Source organism: Rhipicephalus microplus, chromosome 3 (assembly GCF_043290135.1).
Source record: "Rhipicephalus microplus isolate Deutch F79 chromosome 3, USDA_Rmic, whole genome shotgun sequence".
In the NCBI taxonomy this organism is placed as follows: Eukaryota; Metazoa; Arthropoda; class Arachnida; order Ixodida; family Ixodidae; genus Rhipicephalus; species Rhipicephalus microplus.
In genome coordinates this window covers 204,247,889-204,265,279 of record NC_134702.1, presented here as the reverse complement: position 1 = coordinate 204,265,279, position 17,391 = coordinate 204,247,889, and the positions used below count along the sequence as shown (strand labels likewise).

General features: G+C 42.9%; 1 protein-coding gene and 1 long non-coding RNA gene across 2 annotated transcripts in view; both read right to left on the bottom strand.

Annotated features, from left to right (window-relative positions):
- Positions 1-17,391, bottom strand: part of LOC142804111 (decapping and exoribonuclease protein-like) — a 126,576-nt gene that overhangs the window by 58,139 nt on the left and 51,046 nt on the right. The window lies entirely within an intron of this gene.
- LOC142804110 (uncharacterized) lies at positions 16,056-16,441 on the bottom strand. Its single transcript, XR_012894460.1, has 2 exons — positions 16,359-16,441; positions 16,056-16,159 (listed from the first exon to the last, which is right to left on the bottom strand). It is a non-coding gene; the product is annotated as an uncharacterized LOC142804110 (long non-coding RNA).

Sequence of the window (17,391 nt, the reverse complement as noted above, 5' to 3'; positions counted from 1 at the left end):
CATAGAAGATATAGTTGGGTATACTGACCCGACAGGCAAAATGATTGGGGCATGCATTCATTCATAAATGTACAAACTGGCAAAGGATAAAGCAGGAGTGCAAGGAACATTTATGGGTAAAAGGGAAAGTGGCAGGGCAAATGACACTCCTTGGTTCGGTGTACTTGTGGACGTGAGCAAAGGCCAGAGAGGAAAACCAGGCAGTCATAAAGTGTATACCAAAGGACATTGAGGAGTTAGGAGAAGAGTGCGAGATGATTATACTAGGAGATATGGATGCACATATAGAAGATATAGATGGGTAGACCGACCCAACAGGCAAAATGATGATATGCGTGGAAGACGACTTGATCATTTGCAACGGTACCGAGAAGTGTGAAGGGCAAATAACATGGGAGGTAGGAAGGCTGCAGTCGACGATAGATTACGCACTGATGTCACATAAGATGTATGATAAACTCAGGGGAATGCACATAGATTAAGGTGGCTCCAGAAGTCTGGGTAGTGATCACAAAAGTATCAAGCTAAGTTTTGGAAGAGCAGTGAAAGTGGGAAGGAGACACGATGATCAACTACAGAAAAATTTTTATTCACAAAGGCAAATTGAAATAGCCACTAAACAAATTGAGAAAGTAATCAGTGACGATAATGAAACAGTGTGGACATACACGAATCTAATTAGACTGTTTGAGCTAGAGGTTGCTAAGGCACGTGACAAGTCACCCGGCAAAAGAAGACACAAATCTAAAAGTTGGTGGAATGAGGAAGTTAAGAGAGCCATAGCGAAACGTCAGGAGGCCTCTAGGGAACACAGACATGCTAACTAAGCAGCGGTGTGAAGCGACGTATGATGTTGAAAAAAAAAGGGAAATCTTTCTAAGCTGTAGAAGAGATGCATCTTTTCTGATCAATGAAAAGATTAAAACAAAGGGAGCTCAGTGGCTGGCAGAAGTACACAAAAAGATAGAAAGGCAGCTACGAAATTTCGGAACAATCTAAACTCCCTAAGAAATTAGACGAGCCTAGAGCAGAGGTTTATAACTACAGCTCAATGTGCTAGACTAGAAGGGGAGGAATGTATGGAATATATAAGAACAAAGTTGACAGAAAAACTTCAATAAAGAAGTGCTTCATGCACCACAATAGACAAGGATAGATCAAGTGGTGCAATGGCTCCATTTTCACCACGAGAGTGGGAAAAGGCGGAGAAGAAGTTTCCTAATAGTGCATCAACAGGCCCAGATGGCATTCCAATTATGCTGATAAAGACATTAGGTCTTAAGTCTAAGCAGGCTTTGAGAGAGGCAGTGAGCAAGATAATAATCGATGGTGAAGTCCCTGACAGATGGAAACTTAGCAGGATGAGCATGATCTATAAAGGAAAGGGGGACAAAGCTGCCATAAACAACTACCGTCCTATAACAGTGACATCAGTGGTCTACAGGCTGGCGATGCAGATTATAAAGGAAAGACTGCAGGCATGGATAGAGGATGAGGGGGGGGGGTGCTAGGGGAACTGCAGAATGCGTTTTGGAAACACAGGAGGTTGGAAGACAATCTGTTCTCACTGACGCAGTGCATCGAAATAGCAGAAAAGGAACACAGGCCCCTGTGGCTAGCAGTTTTGGATATCAAGGAAGCATACGATAGTGTGGTTCAAGAGGACTTGTGGGGAATACTTGATACACTAGGCGTGGAAGATGGAGTCGCTATACTTTTAAAGGATATCTCTAAAGGCAACAAGACAGTTATAAAATGGGTAAAACAGGTATCCAAGCCTACAGAAGTAAAACGGGGGCTTAGGCAGGGGTGTCCACTGTCACCCTTGTTATCCATAATGTGCCTACAAGGATTAGAGGCCAAATTAGAGGGAAGTGGACTGGGATTCAACCTTTCTTTCGTCAAACAAAGAAAACCCATTGAACAGGCACTACCAGCATTGATGTATGCAGATGACATAGTGCTAATGTCCGAAAACAAGGAAGATTTGCCGAGATTGATGGACATCTGGGGTAATAAGGGAGATAGGTTAGATTTCAGATTCAGTAAGAAAAAATCAGCAGTCAAGATTTTTAATGACAATGAAGGTAGCGAGCTTAGAATACAGAAGGTCACGCTACAGATAACAGATAAATACAAATATCTAGGCGTATAGATAATCAATAGGGCCGAGTACCTAAGGAAACACGAAATATACGTGACAACAAAAGGTAACAGGAATGCAGCGGTAATGAAAAACAGCGCACTGTGGAATTATAATAGGTATGATGTTGTGAGAGGAATATGAAAAGGGGTCATGGTTCCTGGTCTGACGTTCGGTAATGCGGTCTTGTGCACGAGATCAGAAGTTCAAGCAAGATTAAAAATTAGGCAACGTGAAATAGGTAGGCTTGCCTTAGGAGCTCAATGGTATACACCAAATCAGGGAGTACAAGATGATATGGGATGGGCATCATTTTAGGGCAGGGAAGCTAGCAGCAAGATAAAATTTGAGAAGCAATTGCGAGAAATGGGGGAGGAGCGTTGGGCTAGGAACGTATTTAGCTACTTGAACATAAAGAATATCGATACAAAATATAGGAAGTGAACCAGAAAATTGACTGGTAAATACTTAAAAAAAGCAGGGGGCCAAACCAAAAAGAATTATCGGTTCACAAGAAGGTGAAGGAAGTTGAGACCGATATGTGGAGAATCGGCATGATTAAGAAGTCCGCACTAGATATTTATCGAACTTTTCAGCATGAAATTGCCAAGGAAAGGATCTATGATAATGCTCGGGGTAGTTCTATACTGCTTGAGGCCAGGACAAGAGTATTGCGAACCAAGACATATCGGGCCAAATACGAAGGGATAGACACGGTATGCAGTGCGTGTGAAGAGGAAACTGCCGAACACTTGATAATGTTCTGTAAAGGGCTTCACCCTATAGTTCAGGATGATGGCGCAGAGTTTTTCAAAGCACTGGGGTTTTGGGAAAGGGGGGGGGGGCAAAATAGACTTTAAGCAGTTAGAATTAACAAGAAGGAGGTTATCTGATTGTTGGCTAAAGTCAAGGCACGGGTGAAAATTAAATCCTTCACTGCAAAGTACGAGTCCTCAATGTCACTGTTTAAAGGAAAAAAAAATAAATCTAGTTTTTGATTCACTAATTAATATGGCTAGGTGGCGTTAGCCACCGCCCGATCTAAAGGGTACAGCCATATCAATCCATCCACCTAAAACGCTGCCTCGGGCGAAGCATCTAAGTGGAGAGAAAAAAAATGATTTAGCGCTTTTGCATAACTTTGTGATCATTTAGAAATGTCGAGTCAAGGAGCACGAGAGGCAAAGTCAACGCTGGGGCGTTTTATTTTCAAATAAGGTTTTTGTTTTGCGGCAGATTTGCGCCACCCATCTTAGAGCAGTTGAAATTGCGAAGCCTCTGCAAGAGATCCGCATGTGCTCGAAACTATACTTCGAAGTTCGCTGGCTGTTTATTAGGGGGGGGGGGCGAGGCACTGGTGAAAAAGAAATAAATGTGCCAGCACGATCTGCAAGTAAGGTGAGATGAGTGCCGCGTTATATGTCTATGGATTACTTTTTTACATTCGATTGAATGGATTCTTCTTGCTATCATTGAACTAGCAATTCTTTTAATTCTAACGCTATTTCGATAATTCTCGTATACCCAAATATTGTAATCACAGCTGCGCCGCGACGTGATGTTATTGCTTTTTTGGAGCAGTCTTCGCTTCTTAGGCTGGCACGCCTGCCGTGCAGCCGTGGTCCCCACAATTGGTCTCTCCGGTAGACGATAGCATGTCTATCTGGCACCTAGGCGCCTTCGGCGGTATACCCTCGCTCCCAGATACACCATAATTTTTTTTGCAACTGCCAACGCGCGTGGCAGTTGGAATGCAGTGGAATGGAGTGCATGGAGTGCAGTGGCTCTGGGAGTTCAAAATGCGAAAAAGCGCCCGTTCACACTGCACCCGCTTATGGAATGTCATCTTAGTACTACAGCGCTGTCATCTGATGAAACAACAACCAACGCAAGAGGAAGAGATTGCTAAACACTGCGTGTGAAGTTCACAGCGCCTCACGGGAATCGTGACGACGCGGTGTTTCGCGATCGCACATATTTACGTCACAATCAGCACGAAAAACTACGAGCCCAGTGAAGTGTACAAGTAAGTATACTTATTGCGCTTATTCAAGCGCGATTCCAGCTGCTCCGCTTTACAGCAGCGATTTGCGTGCCGTATGCCTGTGGTATGGGGCACAAAACTATTGCCGTACTCTTTCGCAGGCCGCATGTCAATAAAAGGATATACGTATTACGACTCACGCGTAGATGCACGCACGTCGCATATTTACCCAGGTAGCGCAATACATTAAAGTAATGTTGTATTTTTGTTGCGAATGTCGAAGAAAGGTTTTATGTTTTCAAGCAACATTGAACGTTTTACGTGAAACGTATAACGTTCTTTGTTGTATGTAAAACAATAAATATATATTAGAAATACACTGTTGAAGTAACGTTGAATGTGGAAAATTAGTGCAACACTCAACGAAAACATTGAACATTGAATGTTGTATTTCAAACAATAAAGAGATGTTAAAATTGCACAAAAAATCAACATAACAGGTAAACATTCCGGTAATGTTCATGTAATATTTTACCATCATTATTTGCCGAAAATGCCCATTAACCAAGAAATTTAGCTGCAGAGAAATACTTCATGATGTACAAAGAAAACATACACAGAAAACATTATTTAATTTAAGAACTAAAATTTTTTTCCTAAGTGACACCAGATAATGATAGTTAGAATAACATATACTGCAGTCAATACGTGGATATTCTTCAATTGATATTGCAACTATTCTATGCATGCTTATGAACTGGTTTTACTGCTTGAAAAGGCGTGCACAGCTGTCTTATGGTCATGTATTTGTAGTAGCTTTCAAGTTTCTGACACATCACTGTGGTATGTACTTTAATAGCCAAACTACCATGGACGTCGGTATGAATGAGTTAAGTCTTGGCGGGGGGGGGGGGTCGCATTGCGGTGGAGGAGTGCTGGTGTGGCTTGGGCAAATGATGCTTTAAATTTGCATGCCCTTGCTGATTCCCGAGAACACTGGTGACTCACAAAAGGTTGTCAAAACTGTAATGCAATTTCTTTATTGAGGTCCCGATGCTTTACATGCGGGAGTGAGCCAAACAATTCTTGTAAATTAAACAAACATTCTAAGGCTTCCCTAAAGCTATCCAAGTTTGAATGATGGTGATGCTTTTGGAAAGACCGTTCCGGTCCTGGGTGGTCTAGCAAAGGAGCGACAGTGGGTCATGGTGCAAACAAGAGGTAGGTCAACAGCCTTCTGGTAATGTGTGTGGACTGAAGTATGATGAACAGTTTGGAAGTTATATTGAAATGTATGCATTCGGTACTACAAGTACATTCTAGTGATTGTGCATTGCAAGTATACATTATATACGCCTAGGTTAGTCCTTATCTAAGCAACACTAGCTGGTAAAGTACGAGTAACAGTAGAGTAATTGGAACTGATTAATATAACTTCACAGTTTAGGTCAAGCTCCATAGACTTCATTTGGGCTGCGTTCAAACTGCAGATGATTACTTTATTTTGGGCCAATTTATGTTTTGTAAGCTCAAAAATTTGACTCATGAAGGAGCAAAATGCAAGTTATAATGAGAATAGCCAGAAGCTTTGTAAGTATTGTTAACTATCTTACTTCAGAAGACGTTTAGATTCTCGTAATTCTACAAAAACAAGACACTTAACATAATTAAGAGACTACATCGTAGCATGACCTCACCAGGCTTTTGCGATCCTTTAGAATTTTGTCAGCGAAGCTGTTTAGGAAATCGCGAGTTGGTGGCAGAAAACTATTATTGTAACAGGTATGTGCCTCTGTGCAGCCTACCAGAAAACTATCATCATCATAAATGGGTATCTGTGACAGAACTTGGGAAAATCTCAAAACTCGCCTCTGGTCCACTAATAATGATGAAAGCAACAGTTAGCCCAACAAATCGCTTCAAAGCAACAGCAAACCGAAGACTCCTGAGCCCCTATGTGAAAATAGTAGGGAATGAGAAAGGCAACAGCAGCGGCGAGAAGACCCCGAAGCAATGGAAGGCATGTGCTAAAGGCGTGCCTGTTGATCTATAAGAGGTGTGGACGCTCAGTTTCAGGGCGAGTTTCTGTCTCTGGAATTCGAATAATCGTGTCGTGCCTGTGACTGTCTATGCACTTCTCCGATCTAAGAATCAACGTAAAAACAACCTAGCATCACCTAGCTAAAGCCTAGAAGCAAACACATAAGTCTTCACAATCCTCCAGTTTTGCTGTTTCAAGCCTTGAGCGGCTTAGTACAAGCTTTGGCAATTCACGTATGTCACTGCATTAGAAGCAATATAAATATTGTGTATAGTTTCCGCAGCCACCAGAATCTGAGATAATTTATGGGGCTTTTATAATTAACATGTCAAAGCATTTCTCATCTCAGTAACAATTACTGTTCCTAACAAGTATGGTAGCGTGAGCATGCAAAGAATGCTCCTCATTCTGGCTTGTTTTCATTCACCGTCTCAACATCAGCAGCCAAAGCTACAGCTCATTTTGACAGAGGCAAAATGCGAGAGGCCCAGGTACATTCGTCAGTAAGCTTAGCTCGAATGCTCCACAACATGTCCTGAAGCAGTTTGGTTGACACCAGCGCCACGCAGCTTTGAGTTTTGTTGCCGAGGTGTTACGCATGCATGCCGACATACAATCTAAGCTTACCGAGCTATTATCTTGGCAACAGTGCCCAGTGTTTTGCGGCTGGCCTCAGTCAAACCTGTCCAAGACACGCTGCGGAGCGTTCAAGTGAAGCTTTGCAACACTTGTACGGTGCAATGTCGTTTAAGAACACCAGATAGTTGAAATTCCTAAATCTCTCTGCTACAGTGCGCTCATATTCATATTGTGGTTTTGGCATGTAAGTGCCCCAATAATATTATTATTAAAACTGTACAAAGCCAAACATAAGGACATGGCCGTGAAAGTAGTCTGGCTGTTTCAATTTCAGTGCATGAAAGAAAACAGAGCAGTAAGAACATTCAACATGAGCAGTCATGTTGTACATTCTCTGTGTGCAGTCTGCCCTTGTACAACAATATTTCAACAAGAGCCAATACCAGATTTCACACTGTTTCTGTCATGTGCACCTTGAAATTGTGTTAAATTAAGAGAGATATAGCAACTCGGTCAGGATTGTAAGCACTGCGTTAATAGGATGAGGTTAGTTTCTACATTTCATCTGGAGCACAGCCCGAATAAATTTGGCCAGAAATGAGACGGCTCATGAAAAGCATTACGCTTACGTAACTCCTTAGCTAGAACAGCAACAGGGAAGCTACATATTTGAGACGTAACGCAAGTTTGGGAGTAACACACCACGTAGGCTGTACAACTGAATGCAGTCGGGCTTTCGGTCAAAATAGCTGAACACTAGTCAGGAAATGTCTTCCCGAAAATCAATCCGTGCACAGACATGACATCGCAACCAACAAAATATGGTCAACGGGCACATTCTCGTCTTCGCCACTTCGATGAATCATGAATGCAAGGCGTGAAGACAGCGCGCAAAGGCAGTGTGCAGCTGGGCTAGCTACCCTTGCTGGGCCGCACCACGAACTGGACCTAATTGGTAACACGCTGAACACAGCTCGCACATTCCAGCCAGGCAACATGCCGTAAGATGGGACAGGTCGGCATCGATCAACACACCAACCACCTTCCGCGATTAAATCAAAAGCACAGTAGACGAGCGCTGAGAGTCTCAAGATCTGCGAAGGCCAAACTGTGCGTCCAATGTCAGCGTCCGGTGTATATACATGTCGCAACACGAACCCTACAGTTTTGCAGTAGGGTTCTCCCCAGTTGTTTCCCTTTCTCATCTTCCTGGTATATGATTTCTTCTCTGAATAAACGGAGTTTCAGTCTGCGCTTGCGTCCCGTTAATTTGCCCTTCCAATTATTCCATTATGAATTTGTACCAACTAGCCCGCCTGTCAACCCTACCGCACACACTCCATGCGTTTCGAGACGATGCTCCACATCAAAATTTGTTACCATTATGATCTGTTACGACGCTAATTTCGCCAATGGGTCATTGCAGCTCTAGCGCAGCTTGCTTTACGGCTCTACCTACTGTAACAAGGCATTGACTGTAACCTAGTTTTTTACTATTTAGGCCACTTCACGGGTATACGTTTCGAGACGATGCCCCACATCAAAATTTGTTACCATTATGATCTGTAACGACGCTAATTTCGCCAATGGGTCATTGCAGCTCTAGCGCAGCTTGCTTTACGGCTCTACCTACTGTAACAAGGCATTGACTGTAACCTAGTTTTTTACTATTTAGGCCACTTCACGGGTATACGTTTCGAGACGATGCCCCACATCAAAATTTGTTACCATTATGATCTGTTACGACGCTAATTTCGCCAATGGGTCATTGCAGCTCTAGCGCAGCTTGCTTTACGGCTCTACCTACTGTAACAAGGCATTGACTGTAACCTAGTTTTTTACTATTTAGGCCACTTCACGGGTATACGTTTCGAGACGATGCCCCACATAAAAATTTGTTACCATTATGATCTGTTACGACGCTAATTTCGCCAATGGGTCATTGCAGCTCTAGCGCAGCTTGCTTTACGGCTCTACCTACTGTAACAAGGCATTGACTGTAACCTAGTTTTTTACTATTTAGGCCACTTCACGGGTATACGTTTCGAGACGATGCCCCCCATCAAAATTTGTTACCATTATGATCTGTTACGACGCTAATTTCGCCAATGGGTCATTGCAGCTCTAGCGCAGCTTGCTTTACGGCTCTACCTACTGTAACAAGGCATTGACTGTAACCTAGTTTTTTACTATTTAGGCCACTTCACGGGTATACGTTTCGAGACGATGCCCCACATCAAAATTTGTTACCATTATGATCTGTTACGACGCTAATTTCGCCAATGGGTCATTGCAGCTCTAGCGCAGCTTGCTTTACGGCTCTACCTACTGTAACAAGGCATTGACTGTAACCTAGTTTTTTACTATTTAGGCCACTTCACGGGTATACGTTTCGAGACGATGCCCCACATCAAAATTTGTTACCATTATGATCTGTTACGACGCTAATTTCGCCAATGGGTCATTGCAGCTCTAGCGCAGCTTGCTTTACGGCTCTACCTACTGTAACAAGGCATTGACTGTAACCTAGTTTTTTACTATTTAGGCCACTTCACGGGTATACGTTTCGAGACGATGCCCCACATCAAAATTTGTTACCATTATGATCTGTTACGACGCTAATTTCGCCAATGGGTCATTGCAGCTCTAGCGCAGCTTGCTTTACGGCTCTACCTACTGTAACAAGGCATTGACTGTAACCTAGTTTTTTACTATTTAGGCCACTTCACGGGTATACGTTTCGAGACGATGCCCCACATCAAAATTTGTTACCATTATGATCTGTTACGACGCTAATTTCGCCAATGGGTCATTGCAGCTCTAGCGCAGCTTGCTTTACGGCTCTACCTACTGTAACAAGGCATTGACTGTAACCTAGTTTTTTACTATTTAGGCCACTTCACGGGTATACGTTTCGAGACGATGCCCCACATCAAAATTTGTTACCATTATGATCTGTTACGACGCTAATTTCGCCAATGGGTCATTGCAGCTCTAGCGCAGCTTGCTTTACGGCTCTACCTACTGTAACAAGGCATTGACTGTAACCTATTTTTTTACTATTTAGGACACTTCACGGGTGCAGCCCTGTTTTTACCTCTGTTTTTGCTCAACTGAGAAGGTGGCGCTAGTGAAAATTTACTGATGTTTTAAAAAAAAATAAACATATTTTATTTAGATAAGGAAAACTTTCTATATTGAACAACGATATGTTTTGTTTTGCAAACGTTTTTTTTGCTGTAGCACTAGCAGTCTCAATCAGATGCAGCACTTAATTTTTCTATGTGTTGGCTCGAGTTGGCAACCTTCAAAGCGGTTTTCTTTTTGGCTCGTGTTGCTCGTGTTTTCTCCTGATTTCTTGGCGAGCGTAGACGATCTTGACGACGACACCGGCGCGCTTTTCGTTCACGCTTGTGAAGCTAGTATATGAAGGTAGGCATAAATGAGTTCATTGCACTTTAAAGCTGCTACTCTCAATGAAGTGAAACTACTGCATGCATGTAATACCAATGTCACGCGGTAGCCCGCCATGGCTGACACAAAAGTACAGGAGAGGTCAACAGTTCCCAGGCCAGGCTGCCATAGGAATACATGGGATAGTGGCCTAAGAACTTTTGACCAACCCTGTACGTCGAAACGACGATGATACAAAAATCAATCCGCGGATAGAGTTTGGCGCAGCGCAATCTGAAAGTTGGATCGTGTTGCGATAGGGGCTGATCGCAATTGGAGGTGTCAAAGTAGCAGCACCTGATCCGGCTTAAGCCTCATCCAGATCGGCCCGTTTTGTGATCGTAACTGCTCGTGCGACACTGGTGCAAACCGTTTTAATCGCGATCAGGTCCAATCGCTATTTGTGCGATGTCTGCGCCAAACTCGATTCGGATCAGGCTGTAACGCAATGCATTGGCCAATTGTTTGCCATCAAAAGCGGTCTTGTGTCAGCGGTTTTGCGATCGAGAAATGATCGGGCTTGATTGTGACCAGAAGTACTCTTGTGGCATTTGCATAACCTTTAAGTTGTGAAGAGCAGAAATGATTGCACACGGGGTGTTGTTGGAGCCAACATTTTTAAGGTTTTGCCCGGCTGAAGAAACAGATCCGCTTCTCGAAACATTCGCCCCAACGACACCCCGTGTTGGCAAATTTTTCATGTCTTCAAGCTTCCATTTTCCCCTGAACTTCTCCCTTTACCCTCTGTGGCTGTATATCAGCTGTCATGCTGCTAAAGAGGCCACGGCCACCGCATCGCGAAGAGGCTAAGTACAAGCAAAGCCACATACATTTCAATCCACATAATATATTCCCGGCTGGCCAAAATTAATCCTGAGTACCCCCTTCTCTATGGCATGCCATATTATCACCATTTAAGCTTTAGCTGCTCAAAGTGCAGTTCTGACAGGAATTCAGCATCGCCTAAATCAAGAAACCACAGTTGAAAATGCCATGGATGTAAATGAAATGCCCCTCTACCCTGCTACAACTGAGGCAGAATAGAGGACACTTGAAGCTAGCCTCAAAAACAGCGTCATTTTTGCTGCACTAGTAAGTGTTGCTGTTCATTGCAGGTGCTGCAAGCTGGTTCAACAATAACATAATGTGTTGCTTCAAAATTACTGACATTACTCCAGGACCACAAGAGTATTGTGTGAATCTCTTTCAACATCTTTTCATTCAAGGTGAAAGAACTGGGCCAAATTGGAGGTTGTGACATAAGCACGACCACAAAAAGAGTAATGAAGAGGCTTCTTCATGACAGTGTAGCGGTACTGTACAGCTATACTGGAAGAAAAGGCAAACGACGGGCAGCGGAGCTCAACATTGTTCGTCTTGTATTTGGTAAGGGGACGCAAATCTTTTATAAGGTGACGCAAATTTTTTATGTCCTGGTGTACTTATTGCTGTTTGGGAAAAAAAAATAATGGTTCTGGTTGATATGCATATTATTTACAACTGCTGTACGTACAACACGCAAGGCAACAGATGCTGAGATCAGCCACGTGATTGGCGATTGGTTACGCTTTGCCAATGCAAGGCTTACTGTGTCCAAGGCAAGCAAAAACTTCCGTCATACAGCAGAGCTACCACTCTTTTTAATCGTGCCACCTTTAGGTTAATGCGATAACTTTTTTACAAGCCTTCATGTGTTCTTTTGTAAGAAAGACAAAGTGGTAATGTTTTTATAATTATGCTTTTTATAGTTAATCTTACTTAAAATGTAATTATGTATATATTACAAGCTCAGTTATGTTCTATTTTTTAATCGAAAGAAGAAAAAAAATGCAGCACATAAGAACAGCTTGTGGTAATCAGTTTTATGCGAAGCAGTCTACAAGTGGTTGTGCTGCATTTTTTTGCTTTGAGGTAAACGTACAAGGTGGGTAGATGTGTTTTGGTCAGTGCAGTATTTATGTGCACATAGGGCTCTTACTACGCACGTTGGCTACACCAGCTTTGTTTATTGTGTACAGCTGGATCCCTGGGTTGTTAGATGACTGTATTTTTCCCACGCCAAAGATACCTGATGCCTTGTCTTCAGGTTTAGATGAGACTAAGTGATGACAGATTTTACCGCTTATTTCTTGCTGTCTGGGTAGAGCACCAGTAAAAAGCACAAATTTGGATGAAAGCAGATGGTCTGGGTTGTATGGGGGCTGCCGTGCTGCTTTAGGTCATCTTGGTTAGGGAGGCTATTGCGATTACCAGCTGGTAATGGCTACAGTAATTCAGAGTTTGCGAAGTACATGCAAAACGTACTTCTTATAGCTGTAGCGTGTCATGCAAAAAGCACAGCTAAAACCCTTGCATATGCTTAATGAAACAGTTTAGCCGAAACTATATTATATATACTGACAAGTCTACTGAAAGTGTACTCCGTGTAGCTCTGACTTACTGGACTTGCTCTACGCCATCCACCGACGCCGAAAGGAGCTCTCGCAGGTGCGCCCCGTCCTCGGACTCCAGTGACCGTGCTTCATCTTTCCTATCTCTTCTATCCCCTCATCTTGTCGTCGCTCGCTCTGGCTCACCACCTCACGTCTCTTCTTCTCTTCTCCTTCTTCGGCTTTCCTACATCTTTACTCCTATCCTTTTTATCCCTCCTCACCCCCTTCCCTCGTGAGCTACTGTGGCGGTGTCGCTCACTGAAGCAGACAATAACGGGGCTCACTTTTCTCTTCTTTTCCCTTTTCAAGAGTCACTTCGTGTAACTGCGGCAGCGCTGCGAGGTATCTTGCTTCCATGCAGTGATATAAGGGTCAAAAGCTTTACATTTTGGAATGCGGTCATGTGCAAGCAGGCAGCAAGTGACAACATATGCAATCGAAGGACTACAATGGCACTATCAAATGTGATGTGCACCAGGAAGGTAGCACTATTGCAAGGCAGTGCTGACAGTGATCATTATTGGTGGTTCGATGAAATTCGAGTTTTTAGAAAACAGCTGCTGAGAACAAGTACTTTACAGAGCACTTACAAGGCTACGTGCATCAATTTCGCCCCACCGAGGTGGTTTAGTGGCTAAGGTACTCGGCTGCTAACCCGCAGGTCGCGGGTTCGCATCCCGGCTGCAACGGATGCATTTCCGATGGAGGCGGAAATGTTGTGGGCCCGTGTGCTCAGATTTGGGAGCACGTTGAAAAACCCCAGGTTGTCAAAATTTCCGGAGCCCTCCACTACGGTGTCTCTCATAATCATATGGCGGTTTTGGGACGTTAAACTCCACATATCTATCTATCTACGTGCATTATTTGTGCAGTGGTGGCGAATGGTTTTGATTGTCTTATCGAAAGCATCTGCAATGTTGATGCTGCCACTAAAGCTATTTTATTTGTTTATTATCTGCAGTAATTCCTCAATATTCCTTTTTTTTGCAGAACAAAGTGCCGCGGCCTGCTTATTGATCACAGCCAAGCTTCGCATTAGCATCGAGGAATAAAGTATGTACGGGCATGATACAATAAAGTATATTTGCAATCAAGGCATGCAGTTGAGCTGAGTTAATGCTGCCAAGCAGCTGCAAAATGTAGAAAGTCTTTAAAACTGCTGCTTATAGTAGTTTGACTCAGTCTGGTTCAGTCCATGCATATAAATACAAGCCGCTAACACACATGCGTTCCATCAATAATTTCTTGTACTTTAGAATACCTTACTGCATGTTGAAGACATGCTCCAGGTATGATTCGCAAGTTTCTCGTTTCAGTAAAAAGACTTCTGACATTGAGCCTGTTTTCAGCGTTGCATGACCATAATTTACAATAATTCTCAATATTTTATGAATGTTACGGGAGTGTGACTTGTAACGTCACTCTTGTGTTTTGCTTAACGTTATGCAAACATTCTCATCACATTTTAATAATGTTTACATCATGTTCAAGATAACGTTATCGTTATGCTTATTCAGAACGTTGGCAGAAAATTTAGTTTCGATGACATTAACAATATTGTTTCAACATTGAAGCTGAACGTAAAAGTAACATTATTATAACGTATTTGTGCTACTCTGGTAGTACAACTGTAATTGGCCTACTATCGCGATGAAAAGAGGTGTGAACAGTACTGGAAGCATGGCTTTCGACTTGGTCGAACTGCGTCATGCATTTACTGTCACTAGGCGAATCTGCATGTGCTTTCGGCTGGCGTCACCATAGCAATTTAGAATCTTGTTCTGGCTGGCACTTTTGCACCACGTGTGTGTTCCGAGTGCAGGACTGGCAATTGATATACATGCGGTGCATGAGCGTAAGTTGGAGGCAGATTCTAGCGCCCCGTTGACTCAGGCTTACAGCACAAATTCTGCCTTGTCACAGCCAAAGCACGCCGCAGTTTACGCTGTTCGCGTTTCTTTCAGTCGGATAATACGTACCTGACGAAGGTGCTTCCGCAGTCTGCAATGTACGTGCTGCAGACATTCCGGACTGTCGAGAAAGGTGCCCTCGATGTTTCACCCGGAATCAGCATAAATTTCCAGCACAGGAACAGCGCGAAACAAGATTACAGCCGCACTCGGGTTGTGAACTTTCGCGTTTCATTTTCAGAGCGTCTGCTCGCCTGGCTGTTGAGGGTGTTGCTTCGCCACGATTGTAACAGAGGGCGCCACGTGCTTTTCATAATGGCAGCAAGCACTCAGCTCACTGTGTTCTGGTGTATAGATGAGGCACGTTCAGTGAGCCTTCTCAACGAGGAGCAAAATGCTGTTCGGCACGTGAGGTATAAATAAACAAAATCACGGCATATGCACGGAGTGAATGATTAGCAGGGCGAAACGTGCGTCCGTGCACTCATTCGTCCATGCGTCTGTTGACTACTATTCAAGGAGGTTCTTTACTAGGTCTTCTGGAGTGGAAGTGCGCCCCAATAAGTGACACCGGTCGCCGCCGTATTGAAAAAGGAAATACTCGGAAGTAGACGACAAAGTGCGCTTCGTAGCTCCGCCCTCGCAGTCGCCTTTGGAGTTGGAGACTGTGACATGCTTTTGTAAAGCATTTAAAGATTTTACACGGCCATGGTGACTTCGTGCGTCGCTTATGGCTGCACAAATCGCATCAAGAAGACGCCTGGAATAATTTTTCACGAGTAAGTATTCTCGCTTCATTCGCTGACGATCACTTGTTTTTGCGCGTATTTTGTTAAATTAGAAACAATATCAAAGGTGCACATGCGCGTAATACATGCGTATAGATTTATGAAACGTAACTTAAAGCTTTAAATTCTCGCTGACACGACGTTGTCCCTGAGTTTTTAAGTTTATGGACAAAGGACTTTCGGTCTGTCGCTGCACGTATCAAACACTGAAACGAGTAGGGCGTCTGAATGCCCTTTGAATTCCAAGTTTTCTGGTGTTGTCTTACAATGCAAAACTGACGGCGTGCATGCATGTTTTTGTGACGAGTGAATATCAAATTTGGCGCATGTCTATTGAGGAATTCGCAAATGTAGACCCAGTTAAAAAAAGCAATTGAAACCAATTGGAAAATTTCCACCTGGTCCAATTGGTTCCAATTGTGAATTAGTACACAATTGAGCCAATTGGACCAATTGGTTTTACACCAATTGGTTTTACACCAATTGGTATAGAACCAATTGGTCCAATTGGTTGTGCACCAATTGGCCCAACACCAATTGGACCAATTGTGTATAATTCACAAATGGAATCAATTGGTTTTATGCCAATTGGCTCAAATGGTATAGTATGGCATGACCAATTGGCATCTAACCAATTGGACCAATTGTTTATATGCCAATTGGCTCAAATGGTACAGGACGTATTGATTAATGAATGCATGTAGACACCTTTGACAAAAATGCAATTATTGTAAAACAGAACATCTTTTATTTACAAACATAATATGCGGTATCTTGCCATGCAGGTCCAGCACTTTGCTACAGCCACATTGGTTAGTCACGCTGCACCCTGCAGAAACAATAAACAAACAGCATTTGCATGAAGGCTAGTTTCATTACAGTTAAAAAAAAAGTGGCTCACAATGAAAAGTGGAATTAAATGCACTTTAGGTTCAATACACATTGAAGTAGAGCCCCAACTTATCAAGCCAAAATTTGTTTACTACTGAAGTTAAAAAAATTGCAAAACAAAATTGCGGTTGGTGTACCTCTTTGCCATCTTGTCGATGTCTGCGATTTTCTCTCCAACATAATGGTTCATTCGCTTCATGAGCGTTTGGACCACACTGTCTGGGAAACCTTGCTTTTCCAAGCGACGCTTGTAGCAGGCTGTTAAAAAAAGGCATTTAAACATATATAAGATACACAGGTATAATTATTAACATAAAGCTAAATGAATCCATTATAGAATAAAAAATACGCTTTGTTTTTAGGCAGCTGCACATGAAAATTTTAGGTAGCATCTTCAGTGGTGTCAAAATGGCATCTCATAGCAGAAAAGATATCAAAAGCACTCATTATTACTTCGGTAGCAAAGCATTTTGGATATAAATGACACAAAAACAATGCAGAATATAGAACTAATGAATCTATTCATGAAGTTATCGTGAGAAATTTTTTTAAAACAGATTTTAAATGTAATATCAGTTAACCATCTATGAAATTCACCATTATGTATTTTCGCCTCATAAACTGCATACATCATGAGTGATACTATTAAGAAATGTCCCAGAAGAATAGACCTCTACCAGGGTACATCACAGTGCGACGTCGCTAGCGCACGTGGAAGGTGTGGTTGGCGAAGCATTACCTCTGGTGCCTCAGTGCAGTACGGTCGTGCGATGTTTGGGGAAAGTTTTTTTCTTTACTTTCTTTTTTCAAAGCCTAACTTCATGTTACAATGGCGACATCAGCTGTAGTACATGTCAGTGAACATCTAGCTGTGTGGTAAACTGCGTGATAAAATATTTGCCACGCTGGCTGTTTATCTTGAAGAAGTGAACACACGTGGTGGCCTGTGCGAGGAAAAGCGGCATCGTCTTGGAAAATGTGCACTCTATTGTGGAGTGTAGTGTACGTTAAAAGGCATCAACAATATCGGTTCATCTTGACATCTGCAAAGGTGAACCTGAGAAGATTGTGTGTGGTACGTGCAGGGTGAATAACGATGTGGCTTGTTTGCAAAAACATAGGCGCTTGTTTTGGGCTGGTGGCAGCGACCGGTTGTCTACAGAACTTGAT